We start from the raw sequence: 13,538 nt of genomic DNA, 5'->3' as shown, positions 1-13,538 counted from the left end.
ACAGCAAAAAGGAATTCCAGATAGTCTCTTCCCATCTACCCCAAAAATCTTTCAGACTGTGAATACTCAGTAAGAGACAGATGCAAATCTCTTTGATGATTTGCAAGAAAAGGAGCTGGTCATGTGTCAAGAATACACAAAACACTGAGAGAAAACACTTATTTAATGGGATTTTAATCTTTGTTCTGTACATGCTATTGTGAAGTGAGATGCGACATAGACTGTTTTCATTTATTGCATCATAGATATACATCACATACAGAAGGGCCTGAAAAAGAGGATGAGAACTCAAAGTTAAATGGGAGGAGGAACTGGATGGGTTGGTGGTAGAAGAGCATGAAAGAGATGTCTCTCAGGACACTCCATACCTTATTGTCTCTTACTATTCTGTACAGCAATTTTTCCATAAAACTTATGAAAAACCTAGCAACTGTAATGAACATAGTCCCAATGCAAAACTTTCCTTTGAGAAATAAATAAGACAATTGGATTAAATAGTTTCCTAACCAACTGCAAGATCAAGGATCCAAAGATAAAATTAACTCCATCCCCTCCCTTCTTTTCAATTTTGAGAGGGTTAGTTGACCCAACATCTTACCGTCTTGTTTCAGACAGGAGTTTTGGGTTAACTTTCATCTTCAACAGTACTTATCAAATGATGGTGAAGACAAAATGAATTTTTTGAGGACTGGTACACAGAATCATCTTTCATCTATGTCTGAGTCACTGCACAGAATAAGGACACTTTTTGCTTTATACTTTTCTGTTCTATTGCTTTACATCTCCCTTTCACTTATCCCTGATTCAGCCTTCTGCACCTAGAATATTCTGAAGTGAGAAATAGTCACTCATATACAGAACTTCAACACTAATTAGTGACAATCATGTTTGGTTTTATATTAAATGCAGTATAGTCTTAAAGAGAATCCATTATTTACTTTTTAATAAATGACCTGTAATACAAAAGTTCACACTCTAATAAGTTTTGTAGAGGGCAAAATTCATCTTTCTAATACTGGGTGCAATTTCAAAGGCTCATCAAAAAAAGGAGTAACACTATATGTAAAACCAATTATTTTTGCATTCAACCCTGGGCAGAAACTACAATGCATTTATTGTCAACACAAAACATACACCAGCAAAGTGAAAAGTGATAACCACTAGGAATCATGAGTTCCAAAACTAAAAAACAAGCCTTTTCCCCTAAAAAGCATTTTGTAGTGCATCTGGAATTTCTCATTTCTCTTTGTCTGCAGTGGAAAATAAGACAATAGAAAGTAGAGGGAAATCAGAAAATGATTCAGCATCCCCTGTCTCAACACATATTCCTAGAATAGTAAAACCTTTGTCTTTTGCTTCAACCCATCTACAGATGAAACAGATAACAAACCAGTGACTAATTTTTTTTGATACAATACTTAGAAACATGGAACTGTTGGCTTTACACTTTGTAGTGTAGTTATCAAACTGACCTCAACTCATTTTCGCATTAAATAAGGCTCAAAATACAGAGATTTATGTGGGAAAGATTAAATACGTAGTGATAGAAATAACTGGGAGGAACACATTAACTTTTGTGCATAACCTTGTGCGTAGCTTTTTCACATTTGAGATCAAAATTTGGCTTTACTTGTCTAAGCACATCCTTTATCCCTTCTCCAAGAATTATAATCCTCAGGTTTTGTGGCATTGGTTGCAGTAACATGGGAACCACTGTAGGCGTTTTACCCTTCCATCACAGCTAGTATCCAAGCTTTTAGTGGATGGCAAGTACTCCACTAATTACAAAGTATTCTGCTCAGAAGACATCGTCCATGTTCATTCAAAGGTTACCTCTTAGTTTGTGATTTTATAAACTTCTAAACAAACAAAAAGTTTCAAATTTAGTTCATGCAAACTGTGGGTGATACCAGTATACATCCATATGTCATTATTCATTTCTTTCTCTGGCTGAATATGTAGAGAAGTATCAATTAAAAACCAAAAAATTGCCAATTCCCTTCTTTAACAGTATCTTGCGACAGTCAATTGAATAATTTACTTGGGAAATGAGCAAACAAAATGGTTGGTTTTAATTATTAAATGTGTTGTAGTTTCATTTAATGGAATATTTTATTGTTGTTACACAATATTAATCTTTCTCTTTCAGAAAATTGACCAAAGACTACTAAATCTTCATGTAAAAATGAATTTTTTTACTTGCATGCAACAGGCATCCCGAATTGATAGTTGAATCCTGCTTGTGATCTAAATTCTTCGTCAGATCTTTTAGTCCCCCAAATGAAGTCAGTTACAGTCCAGTGAAGTGAAGCCTAAAATATACATAGAATACAGCTACCCAAACAGTATTAAAAAGCATGCGAAGTCATGTGACTTCTTATCATCAAACCACTAAATAAAATTTATAAAATGGGTGAGAAGTATTAAGAGTTTTCTTCCCATCACTGATCCCATAAATATTTTTGAGGAGATTATGCCTTGTCCATGTTTTAATAAGTTTGCCTTTCCTTATTTATATCTACTTAGCTGTACTATTTGTATTGGGGAGCGGTGGGGTATAGATTCTGTTAGTGAAGAATATCAATGTTTGGTTTCATTCTGAATTTGAAATAAACTTGAATATTCCATGAAATTAAAGATCAAAATCATAGTAAAAACATTTTGCTTCAACTAAAATACATAATTCTTTCAGTGTTGACTATTTTTTATTGTACTTTCACAAAGTTCAGTTTCTAACTGAAAAGCATTTTGAAAATAAAACTCAAAACATTCAGCTCAAGATATATCAAAACCCATCACATTCAGTTAGTGGTGAAGGTTTCCACCTTCCCTGTGTTGTGTGTTTTTTCTGGAAGGAAAACACAATCAACACAATCAACAGCATTTTACAAAGCTCTTCTGTTCCAGTGCCGAAGTCCATTGAGGTTTGCTGATCAGTTCTATTCACTATACTTTGTAGAGTCTTGCCTTCTTTTTTTCTTTTGTTGTCCCCTTTTTTCTTCCACCTCAGTTGCCTAGAAAGGAGATGAGGTCTAATCTCATTCCAAGTTATGCAGATGGGCTGTGCTGTTTAGGAAAGCTTTGTGGAAGGACGTAGTGTAACAGTGAATGCCAAAGAAGGGTCATCTGTTTGGTAGTCCAGAAAGGTTTCTTACCTAGCTGCCTCTTACTTTTATCACTATAATAATTTTTAATTCAGTTTTACTACACATTAAGTTGTCTTATTTTTCAAGGGTGACAAAGTGACATTTTGAAGTGAAATCATAACTGACTAAAAGCCGTATCACTAGTGTTAACTGAGATGTTGCATTTAAATTTCTCTAGTAGGAATTGATGAACTGTACATTAAAAGTAAGTTTGTTACTGCTTGAGATATCATCTATTTTTGTTTGTAAACAACTTAGCAGGTAAATTATACTTCATTGTATAAAGCCTTATGACCTGCAGCCAGCAAGGAATTCTAAGGGCAAAAATAGATATTCCCTGAAGGTTAAATGTTGTAAAAGAACCCCAAATCCACTAATTTGGGTGGAGTAGAACTTGCAGTTATCTGTTTCAGTTCTTTAGGGAAATCCAGCATCATTTCAACATCACTAAGCATTGAGAAAACTGCTATTACATGCACTGAAACCACAGCCATATTTTAGCCTCTTAATTTTGTTTCTTCCTATAATTTTCAAGGTGTTTTTTTTTTTAAATTTAAAATTACAAATAGGTTACAGTTGGTGCAGTTTAATTCCCTGTACATAACTTCAAAGTGCACCAATTTATCCTTTTTGGCCTCCATCTGCTGCTCCAGAGGACATGGTGTCACATCCACGATCCCTATGCAGGTGCATCAAACACCTTAAAAGTGTTAGAGACATAAGGTCCTTCACCTCCTCTTGTTTAGGCAAGTAATCCAAGCCCTTGGTGTCTGAATCTGAAACGGAACCCAGTTTTGTTGGAGATATACACTCAGTTTCCACATTCCTAATCCTGAAGACATGGTCCTGAAGTAAACACTTAAATTCCCTATCAATGCAACCTAAATTTTCCTTGAAATATTAAATCTCCTAAAAATTCCTTTGACTTAAACACTTCTCTTCATCAAATGCCCAGGGAGCCAGTGCCTTTTAGGGGCCCACTGACCTGGGATACAACCAGTGTTAGTTCTTTTTTGAGGCAAGGTATTTAAAAATGCAGGACTGCTGCTGTTCCAGACCATTAATTATTGCAGTTGCCCTTTTCTGTGCCTTTTTTAACTCCACTCTGTCTTTCTTGAAATGTGGAGGAAACACAGCTGCACAGTGGTCAAGAAGTGTACACTCCAAGGTTCTCTACAGGAGCAAGATAACAACCTCTGTATTGTTTTTAATCCCTTTGTGATGGTGAGCAACACTTCCTTGGCTTTTCTTGATGGCATAGTGAGATGACATTTCCAGAAAACTCTCAATGTTGACGCCAAGGTTTCTTTGCTAGGTTGTGACTTCCAGTTCAGAGTTCAGATGTGATTTAGAATTCTTTTCCCTAGACACATCACCTTACATTTATTTACTTTGAAACTCAAGAATTTGTTATCACCTGAAAACTTGGAGAGTTTGCTGCAGACTTCTACTCCAAGTCATCAATGAAAATGTCGAATGAAACCAGTCCTCACACTGATTTATGGGGAACCTACTGGTGATTCTTTTCCACCCAGAAAGTAAACTTGCTTTCCCTCCTTTAACCTCATTTCTAACCAGAAAAAGCCTTTCCTGGTACAACTTACTTTCTATACTGAATTGGATATAGAGACTTGCCAAGGACTTTTTCAAAATCCAAATATATTATGTCCATCCTCTCTCTTTTATCCACTTGCTCTTCAAAACCTCCCCAAACACCAGCAGGTTTTGGGGGGTGAGTTCCTTTTACAGAAGCCATTCTGATTCTTTCCTAACAGACTATGTTTATCCAAGTTTTCATGATTTCAGTGATTTTATCTTTTATTACTGCCTTTGCCAGATGGATACTCGGGAAAGAAGCCAGGCTCACTTGTCTGCCGTTCTTAGGATTCCCCTCAGAGCCCTTCCCATACCTGTGAGTTACATCGGTGACCTGACAGTCCTCTGGCACAACTGCAGTTTGTGATGACAGGTTACACACTTTGGCCTCTGCTTCTACAACTTCACATTTGGGTTCCTTCTGAACTGCATGGTGAACATCAGGCAGCCCTGGTGACACATTAACTTATTTACTTGATCGAACACTTCCTTAAAATTTATTTAGTGCTTCTGACTTACTTGTTACAAAGAAAGTATCAGGTGTCAGAATCACCCAACACCTAGCTGTCTGCCTGATTTTTATTTTAAAAACTCCTCTATTACCTTTTATTTTTCAGTCCCAGAAGCCTTGTTCCATTTTGATTAAGGTGCAACTTCTTCCTGTGCAGGTTCTTTTGTTCCCCTTCCTAACATCTTAAATGCCTCATCTCCCCAGCCCAATCTCAGTCATGCATTGAGACATTTGATTCCTGGCTGCTTCCTGGCACTCACACATGGGACTAGAAATATTTCACAGAACCCTATGGTAGAGCTTCAGGACATTGGTCCTGGACTGCAGCCTGAATTTAGCCTCTAGAATGTTTTTCCTACATTCCCCTATATCATTAATGATATGGACCATAGACCATGACCACCAGCTGCTTTTCTGAACATCTTGTGAAGTTCACTGCATTTGCACTCAGCAGGCAAGTTACGATCCAATTTTCTCAAGCATCACAAACCCATCTGTCTATATCTAGTAGTCAAATCTCCCACTACCATCACCCACTTGAAGTACTCTTCTGATGTGAGAGCATCCCCTGTGCGTTAAAAAAACAAAAACAACCAAACAGTCCTAAGACCAGACACCAGAATATTTATGCTCTAATCAGTCAGAATAAACTTAGGGATTTTCCCACCATTAGTTTTCTGATCAGTGACACTGTTGTGCAAAATGGCATAGCATCCAACTTTAAAAATGGGTGCATAAGTATGAGTAGTGCACTAAGAAAGCACATTCTGAACACATGTATTTATTAGGAAGAAACTGTAGGTCAAATCCCCTCAGGCTTAAAGAGGTCTAAACCCCAAGTCTCTTCCTTGGTTTAAACTGCAGTTACTAAGAATTTATGCAAAAGTTGATCTCTGTTTTGGAGTTTTGGTGGAGGTGGGAATGTGTTTTGTTTTTTCCTTAAGTAGTTGTCCACAAAACGTGGAACAGAAAAAGGGTCTAGGTACATAAAGTGCATAAATCCCCATGAGTTAAGTACTCCTTATGAGATTGGGGTTAAGAGGACTAAACCACCTTCAGGGGATTTTAGACCCCCAAACCCAAGATTTTGACAATTACTGTTATGTTTTATTATTCCTTTACAGAGATAAAAAAAAAAATGATCTGCCTAGCATTTCTTTGGACTAAAGTTAGATAGGCACATAGTGGAATGTAAAGACTGAGAAGTTGATAATTGCAATCAAGAAATGAGTAGAAATTTTTTATTCAGAAAAATATTACTTAAGAGGAAAAAAACCCCAGCCTACTAGCTACTACATTTTCCCCATTGTAAAAGCTAAAGATGGGTATACTGATACAAGTCATATATGCACTAGAGCTCTTGGAACCCACAGGGCTATAGGGAGTCTGTGAAAGATAACATTAGATGATTATAAGATTCGGATACAAGCACAGTAAATAATTTGTTGTCCCTCCACAAAATTCCTACAAACTTTTGCAAATAATAGTGAAAAGGCAACTTTTTAAGGCATCATTTGAAAATGTTGAATAATCAGATGTGGCAAACATTGAAAAAAAATCCTTACCAAAATAAATAACTCATGTTAATCATATGAATTTTGGTCTAATATATTATTGTGGGTTAACCTCAGTAGGCAGTTAAAACATTAGCATTTTTTCAGCTTTGTTTTTGTGACAAATCTAAAACACAGCACCATACGAGCTGAAGAAAATTAACTCCATCCCAGCCAGACCCAACACAGATATAGATACATACAGATGTATGTATGTGTATCCAGAACCATATACATTAAAAGATGTTCAAATTTAGAGAAGTGAATAAATATTGTGATATATGTGGGAACCCATACAGGTTTGTTTGGACTGGAATTCAGATTTTTTTACAAGCATTATGTAAAGAATGTCTTATGCTTATAAGCATTTATATGCTTATAAGAATGCTTATTAGAAGTGAAAATTTCACAATAATGTGTCTGTGCAAGAGTAAGCACTTACCTCAATAAATTAAATTTCTCTTCCTTCTTCTATCTCCATGGCCATGAAAGTTGTATTCATCAAGTGTAGAATATATACTACATTGTCATGGATGTAACCAAATCGCATGGTTCAAGATTACTCTCATACTAAAATATATGCACATTACATTTTTATAACAGTAGAAATTGTTCATATATTTCAAAATGAGAGCTATTCGCAGGTAATTCTTTAGTAAAATGAAAGCTAAATTCATCAAATATGTTCCTGCCTGTGAACAATCCCCTGAGTTTTACAAAGACACAGCCACTGTTTCTTTGTACCAGGTTGCTCTCTCTTGGTGTACCTAACTCTAAAAGGAAAGTTGCAATAATGTCTATGACCTGCTTTTTAAGTTGCTTAATATAAAAGTAGCAGTGGCTAAGTCTCATTGCTTTGTCTGGGCCATTTACAGATGCTAATGAATTCTCATCTAGCACAAATGTGATTAGAAATGCACTAGGTAAAGGAGATTGATCTCTGCAATAGTTAATGAAACTGAGCTGAAGAATAGAAAAAACTGCTGCGGATCCAGTTTTTGCTGCCCAGAGTGCTGTTCACCCTTGGCAGACCACCTCATTTACCACGTGTATGAGTGATGTAGTATCATGAACCACCTTTAGCTGGGAATAAAGGTTATGAAGATCAGGATGCAATGAGACTTTGGGATGTTTTCACAACTCTTCAACATGCTTTTATTACTAACTGTAATGCAGCAATCTACCTTTTATGAATATTAACACAGCAATTATATTTCCAAATTTTTTACCTGTAGTTTTACTGTCAAAGTGAATTATATTTAGTTAAGCTTGGCTAATAATACAACTAAAAGCAGTGTTAGAAATCAAATTTCAATATATGGAAAAAACAACAGCAAGAAAAATAGCAAAAAGCAAATTCATATGCAGCAATAATGTTATTCAGCTCTAATAATGCAAACCTCTTGTACATGTTCCAGAAGCAGAGGCAGAAAACAAGCAAACAAGAAAAAGCGATGTACTAGAGGGGAAAAATAATGTCTCACAACAATTTATGTGGCAATCAATAGAAAGCATAGACCTTACCCTGTTTTAACAACTAATGAAATATTAGTTTAAAGTGCCCAGAGACAAAGAAATTTCAAATGCCACTACAGGTTGCCAAGAAGTAAAGGTTTCTGCATTTGTAAGGTTGTTCCTTCAGAGAAGTGGTTTTAAGGCAGTAATTCATTCAAGGGGTTCAACGGACACCATCATTCATGAAAATTTAGAAATGTCAGGTGTTTGTGAGATGAATTGCTGCCTTACAGCAATCTCTAATTATATGTTATAGATAACCTAAATGAAAGAAAACCACAATTAAGAATAGAAAAGAAGTGATTAGTGTGGATCCTGCTCTATTTATAATCCTGAATACTGTACCAATTTCCTTTGCACACGTATCAAATAGTACAGCAAAAAGTGTTTCTTTGAACTGGTCTAAAACTGCTCACTCAGAAATTTCTTTTTTAAGTCTGGATTTCATTATACTTCCTCTGTCTACAGATTTCATGAAGTATTTCAGTTATGGGTTTAATTTTCATGTATATTTTGCAACTCCTTGGCAGTACAGAAGGGCACCCAGGTGGGTGTTAATTCTATTAATTTCCCTTAAAGATTTTTTAAAGTAGCAAGACTGCTGTAAAGCAGCCTTTGTGTTAACGTGGCTCGGACCTAATGCACTGACCTTTGTAACTTACTGAAAGCTGCCCACACCGAGACCAAGAGATCCTTCTGGAACTCCGTAATGCTAAGAACATATGGACTAGAAACACTAACATGCAGAAGGAGATTGGCTTTCAGAAGAGGGTATGAAATTATATGAAAGAAAAAAAATCACAGATTTCTAAACAAATAATTTGTCTATTTGCTTTTAGCTGTTCCTCACCAGGGTTTAAGGGTACAGGGCTGATGTTATGTGCTTACATACCTCTGATGCAATCTGCGGGGCTGTCTCCAACTGTACCATATAAATTTGTCAGAGTGTTTATTAGGTTTTGACTGAAAGACTTTTGAAGGAGCCTATGCATCCTCTGACACCCAAGAGGATTTCTGGGAATCAGATGAAAGCCTGGTCTATCCATCTGGAGGTGTTGTTCCTCTCTGCTGGCCCTCATCCAGCAACATTGTCTTTCCTGGCAGTTTAACTCCGAGAACTACGCTACCATAACAAGTGATTATGTTTATATTGTGTAGAACAGGGGCTGCTGACAGAGTAATACGGTTTGAATCTTTTCTTTTTTATTACTTTAAAATTTAGGCACAAGGCAGATTGTGAAGAATGTATGTTCTCTATGAAAAAATATCACTTTTCCTCTTTCAACGCTAGTTATGCAGTGCCAAGAAACAAAGGAAATAATGTTAGAGGTCAGCATATATCCCTCGCTCTTAAAAAATTCTCCCCTCATCTATTATGGATTCATGTGGAAGAAATTATATCTTCCCAAATCAGGAGGATTATTGCACATGATATATAGAACACAAGAGGAGAGGAATTCCATATGTGCTCTGAAAACAATATAAAATCTTTCTTAGTTTTTTTTTTTTTTTGGATGGCTGAAGTGTACTCTTAAATGCACCTTATCTAGTTGGTTATTTGGTCCATTACTTTGATCCACACTATCTTTTCATTATAGGCATATTAATTAAATTTTGTTTATCCCTCTCATTTTCAAACAAACAAACAAAAACCCCTCTTGAAAATTAGTGCTGTTGGCAGAGTTTGGGCTAAACAAGAAAGATATTTTATAATCAGGAAATTCTGCATTTTCCTGTGAAAATCTATGCACTGCAGCAGGTTTTTTTGTAATGTCAAAAAGAGGAAAGAAGGAGTTAGGGATGCTTTACACTTTTGTCATGTTGCAAATGATGGGATGGAACATATAAGCTATTTAGATCAAAATACAATTTGATTTCTGGGTGTGTTTTACAATGATGTCAGAAATCATCATAGTTACTTGCATAAACAACGTTTAGATTTCAGTGTGACGAGGTACTTCTATATTTATAAAAAATAATGATGATGATTATTATTATGTTCACAACCGAGCAGCATTAGTGAACTGTTTATACTCATACTTACAGAAATAAATGTGGAGAAGCTTTTGTAGTAATAGATGATAACAGTAGTCAGAGTGGCTATTCTAAATGTTCTAGAACTCAGTCATTCGTATCCATATGCATTTATTCTATTCAAAAGTTCATCAAACACATCACAGAAACAAATCAAATTATGATTGCTCCCCTGAAGAAGTTTATAAAGCAAAGCCTGAATTTGTTTCATTTAAATTTATGCTTTTGATTTAGGATCTGTGAGGCTCTTTTCTCTCCCCATAATCAGTGGGGACCTCAGGTCTCCGTTCTTCTCTGGAGGGTCATTGTAGCCTCGGGGCACTTTACTCCTAAATTTACTGCCTCAAATCTCTCAAGTTTGGTGGGATGAATCTGGACCTTGGATTTTGCGGTTGGGATTATCGGTACTGTGACGGCACTATGCAGGACCAGGCTCTCAGCTTTACCCTATGTGAAGTCAGTGGAGCTCCATATGGTTATAACAGTTTGCCCACAGGCTGCCTATTTAAAACTGGGGCCTGAATGTTATCCTATCTCAAATCAGTGGGGCTCTGTGTTGGTTCATTAGCTCACAACGTGCTGCCAATTTGAAGATTGGGGTTTTAATTGGAACTTATTTACAAGCTAAATTGCTGCTGGAACTATTATTATTGCTATTTTTTGTACTGGTTGGGGGACTTTAGGGACAATTATGATAAAGAACATAGGAGATCTAAAGACAAGACTGTGATGAAAAGGGACAATGGGAGAGTAGATAACTCAGTCATTTCTTCTCCTGTAAGAGTCCTTCCCATATACCCACCCTGTCTTCTTTATCTACCTCCTCATTTGTGTTAGGCAAGAAGGTGGGGCAATAATATTACCAGAACAGCTACAAACAATAAAAGCAGATGTTGCAATTCAAGCTATAGCAGCTGGTTTTCCTCATACTACCTCAGCCACCAACTCAGTTTAATTTTTCTTGATTCAAGAGGTTCAGTATCTCACATTTAAGTAGTCTACCAGCATCAGGCTTATTCAAATCACTCATTAAAGTAATTTCCATCAAGGAACTTCTGTGTACTTAGCCATGTATCATCAATCAAGTACTGTCAGTCTGAGTCAGCTTCAGCTCCTGTGCTGACTCATGCTACCGATACAAGATGGAGTGAAGATGCCACAAGCACGCACTGGGCATGTCAAGGAGAGAGTTGTATGGAAGAAAATATTTCCACCCCAGCGTTGAAAAGAAAGGGAGTTGAGTGGGTTTGATAATCTGGTAACAGCCTGTTGTGTGAAGCAGAAGACTGTTCAAGATTCTGACTTAAGCAGAAGCTGTGGGAGCTGTTATGAGGTAAAAAGGCACAAACCCCTGAGTTTGTTTTTCTGTTTTTCTTTGTTACCCTGAAGTAACCAGGAATGCAACAGTTATGGAGCCAAAAGGAATGTGAATAGAGGAACATGTTTCTAGCATTCCTAGAAGGAAAACTAAGCTGGAACATGTTGGATTTCCCTCTTTTCATGGAATTAAAAAAATAAAGTAAAAATGAAGACATATTCCCACCAGGTTGCTACAGAGCTCAGGTATGACTGAGAAAAACACTGTCACTACAGAGTTGCAGTGTTATATATGCACATGCTTGTTTGGCTTCTCATCACATTACTCATATTTTTTACTTCAGTAAAACGGTTGCCAGAGAGATGAAGAGCTTTTTACTCCCCTCCTCCCCAGGCCATAGATAACCTCAGGGACAGAGTTCTTACTAGAAAGAAAAGAAAAGGCAATTTGGGATTGGATGTCCTCAGGATGAGGAGAGTATTGAAGTTTGGCATTTACATTGTTTACAAGAGCTTAATACCCTGTCCGGTTATGACAGACAAGCTTCACAAAAAGATTGTATGCTTCAGATTTCTTGTTTTCCAGGGAAGGACTGTACCCTACCTTCTTCTTTGGGTACAACTTATCCAGCAGGAAACACCTTCTAACTGTCTCCTGGTTATAAATGTAAACCCAATATTATTCCAATATTATTTAAATATTTTATTTTGTAATTCATAATTACAATAAAATTTGAAAAGCAAATTATTTAATATAATAATGCTGTTTAATTATTTAAACAACAGAAACAAACAGTAAGAACCAAAAAATATAACAGCATTGACATAAAGTATGAGGAATTTGTAGAGGGGCACCAGAAGACATACAGAATTAATGTTCTGTTCATTCCTTCATCTGTGCTGCTTTTAGTTACACACATTTTTTTTTAGTTAGGCCTGGATTGCCTCTTGTGCTCAGGTTCTGTTCTGGCTTTGTGATTTTCTAACCAGATTAGTATAGCCTACGATGAGCTTTAATCAATACTAAACAGCTGCGCTGCAATCCCCAAAGAATTGTTTATCAGGTAGGGATAACAGGATCCAAAAAAAAGTGGGAAAGTCAATCCTATTGTTGTGCTGCTTCGTATTATATCTTTCTGGATAAATCACCATAGGAAAGAGCCTCTTTTCATCTCTTTTACATTTGCACAATAGTGCCTAGGAGAAAATTCAAGGATCTGTCGCCGTATTTAGGTACTATATTTATGATTTTGCAGAGCTAGTTATTCAGCTAGGCATCTTTCCCTCGAAAATCACAAATAGGGGCCAAATTAATTAAGTGTTCTGAGGCAACAAGCCAAGGGTGGCAAGTTCTGCTGAACTTAATAAGATGAATTGGATTAGGAGCACTGGCAAATCCGCTAACATCATTCTCTCATATCTACCTACAAATATAGAACACTTGAGGACCCGTTTCCAAACAAGTCCAGTGACTGAAGTTGGGCACACAGGTACATTTTTAGGAACTTCATCCAACATGCGTATGCTTCGACATGGATTTCTGGATATTCATGTTAGGTTCCTCTCTTCTGAAATTGAGCTGTGTGTGGTGTTTGGCAGTGTTTGACAGATGTATCACTTTCTGTTAACTTAGTTGATTACTTTGATTATTTTATTGGACCCAATATATAGCTGTTATTTTACAACTGTTAACAATTCTTTCCAAGTTGGTTACTTGCAAACTTTCCTTTTGAAGTGTGAAGCTGAAATTATTAGAGTTTTTTCTTAAGACTTTTTAAAATTTGAATTATTTGTGATTTACATGTTAAATGTTTTTCTAATTAACAACAAAGCGGCAACTATTAGTTTCCATAGTTAACAGCTTTG

Source organism: Haliaeetus albicilla, chromosome 15 (assembly GCF_947461875.1).
Source record: "Haliaeetus albicilla chromosome 15, bHalAlb1.1, whole genome shotgun sequence".
NCBI lineage: Eukaryota > Metazoa > Chordata > Aves > Accipitriformes > Accipitridae > Haliaeetus > Haliaeetus albicilla.
The sequence above is the reverse complement of the archived record's forward strand: the minus strand, read 5'-3'. Positions refer to the sequence as shown.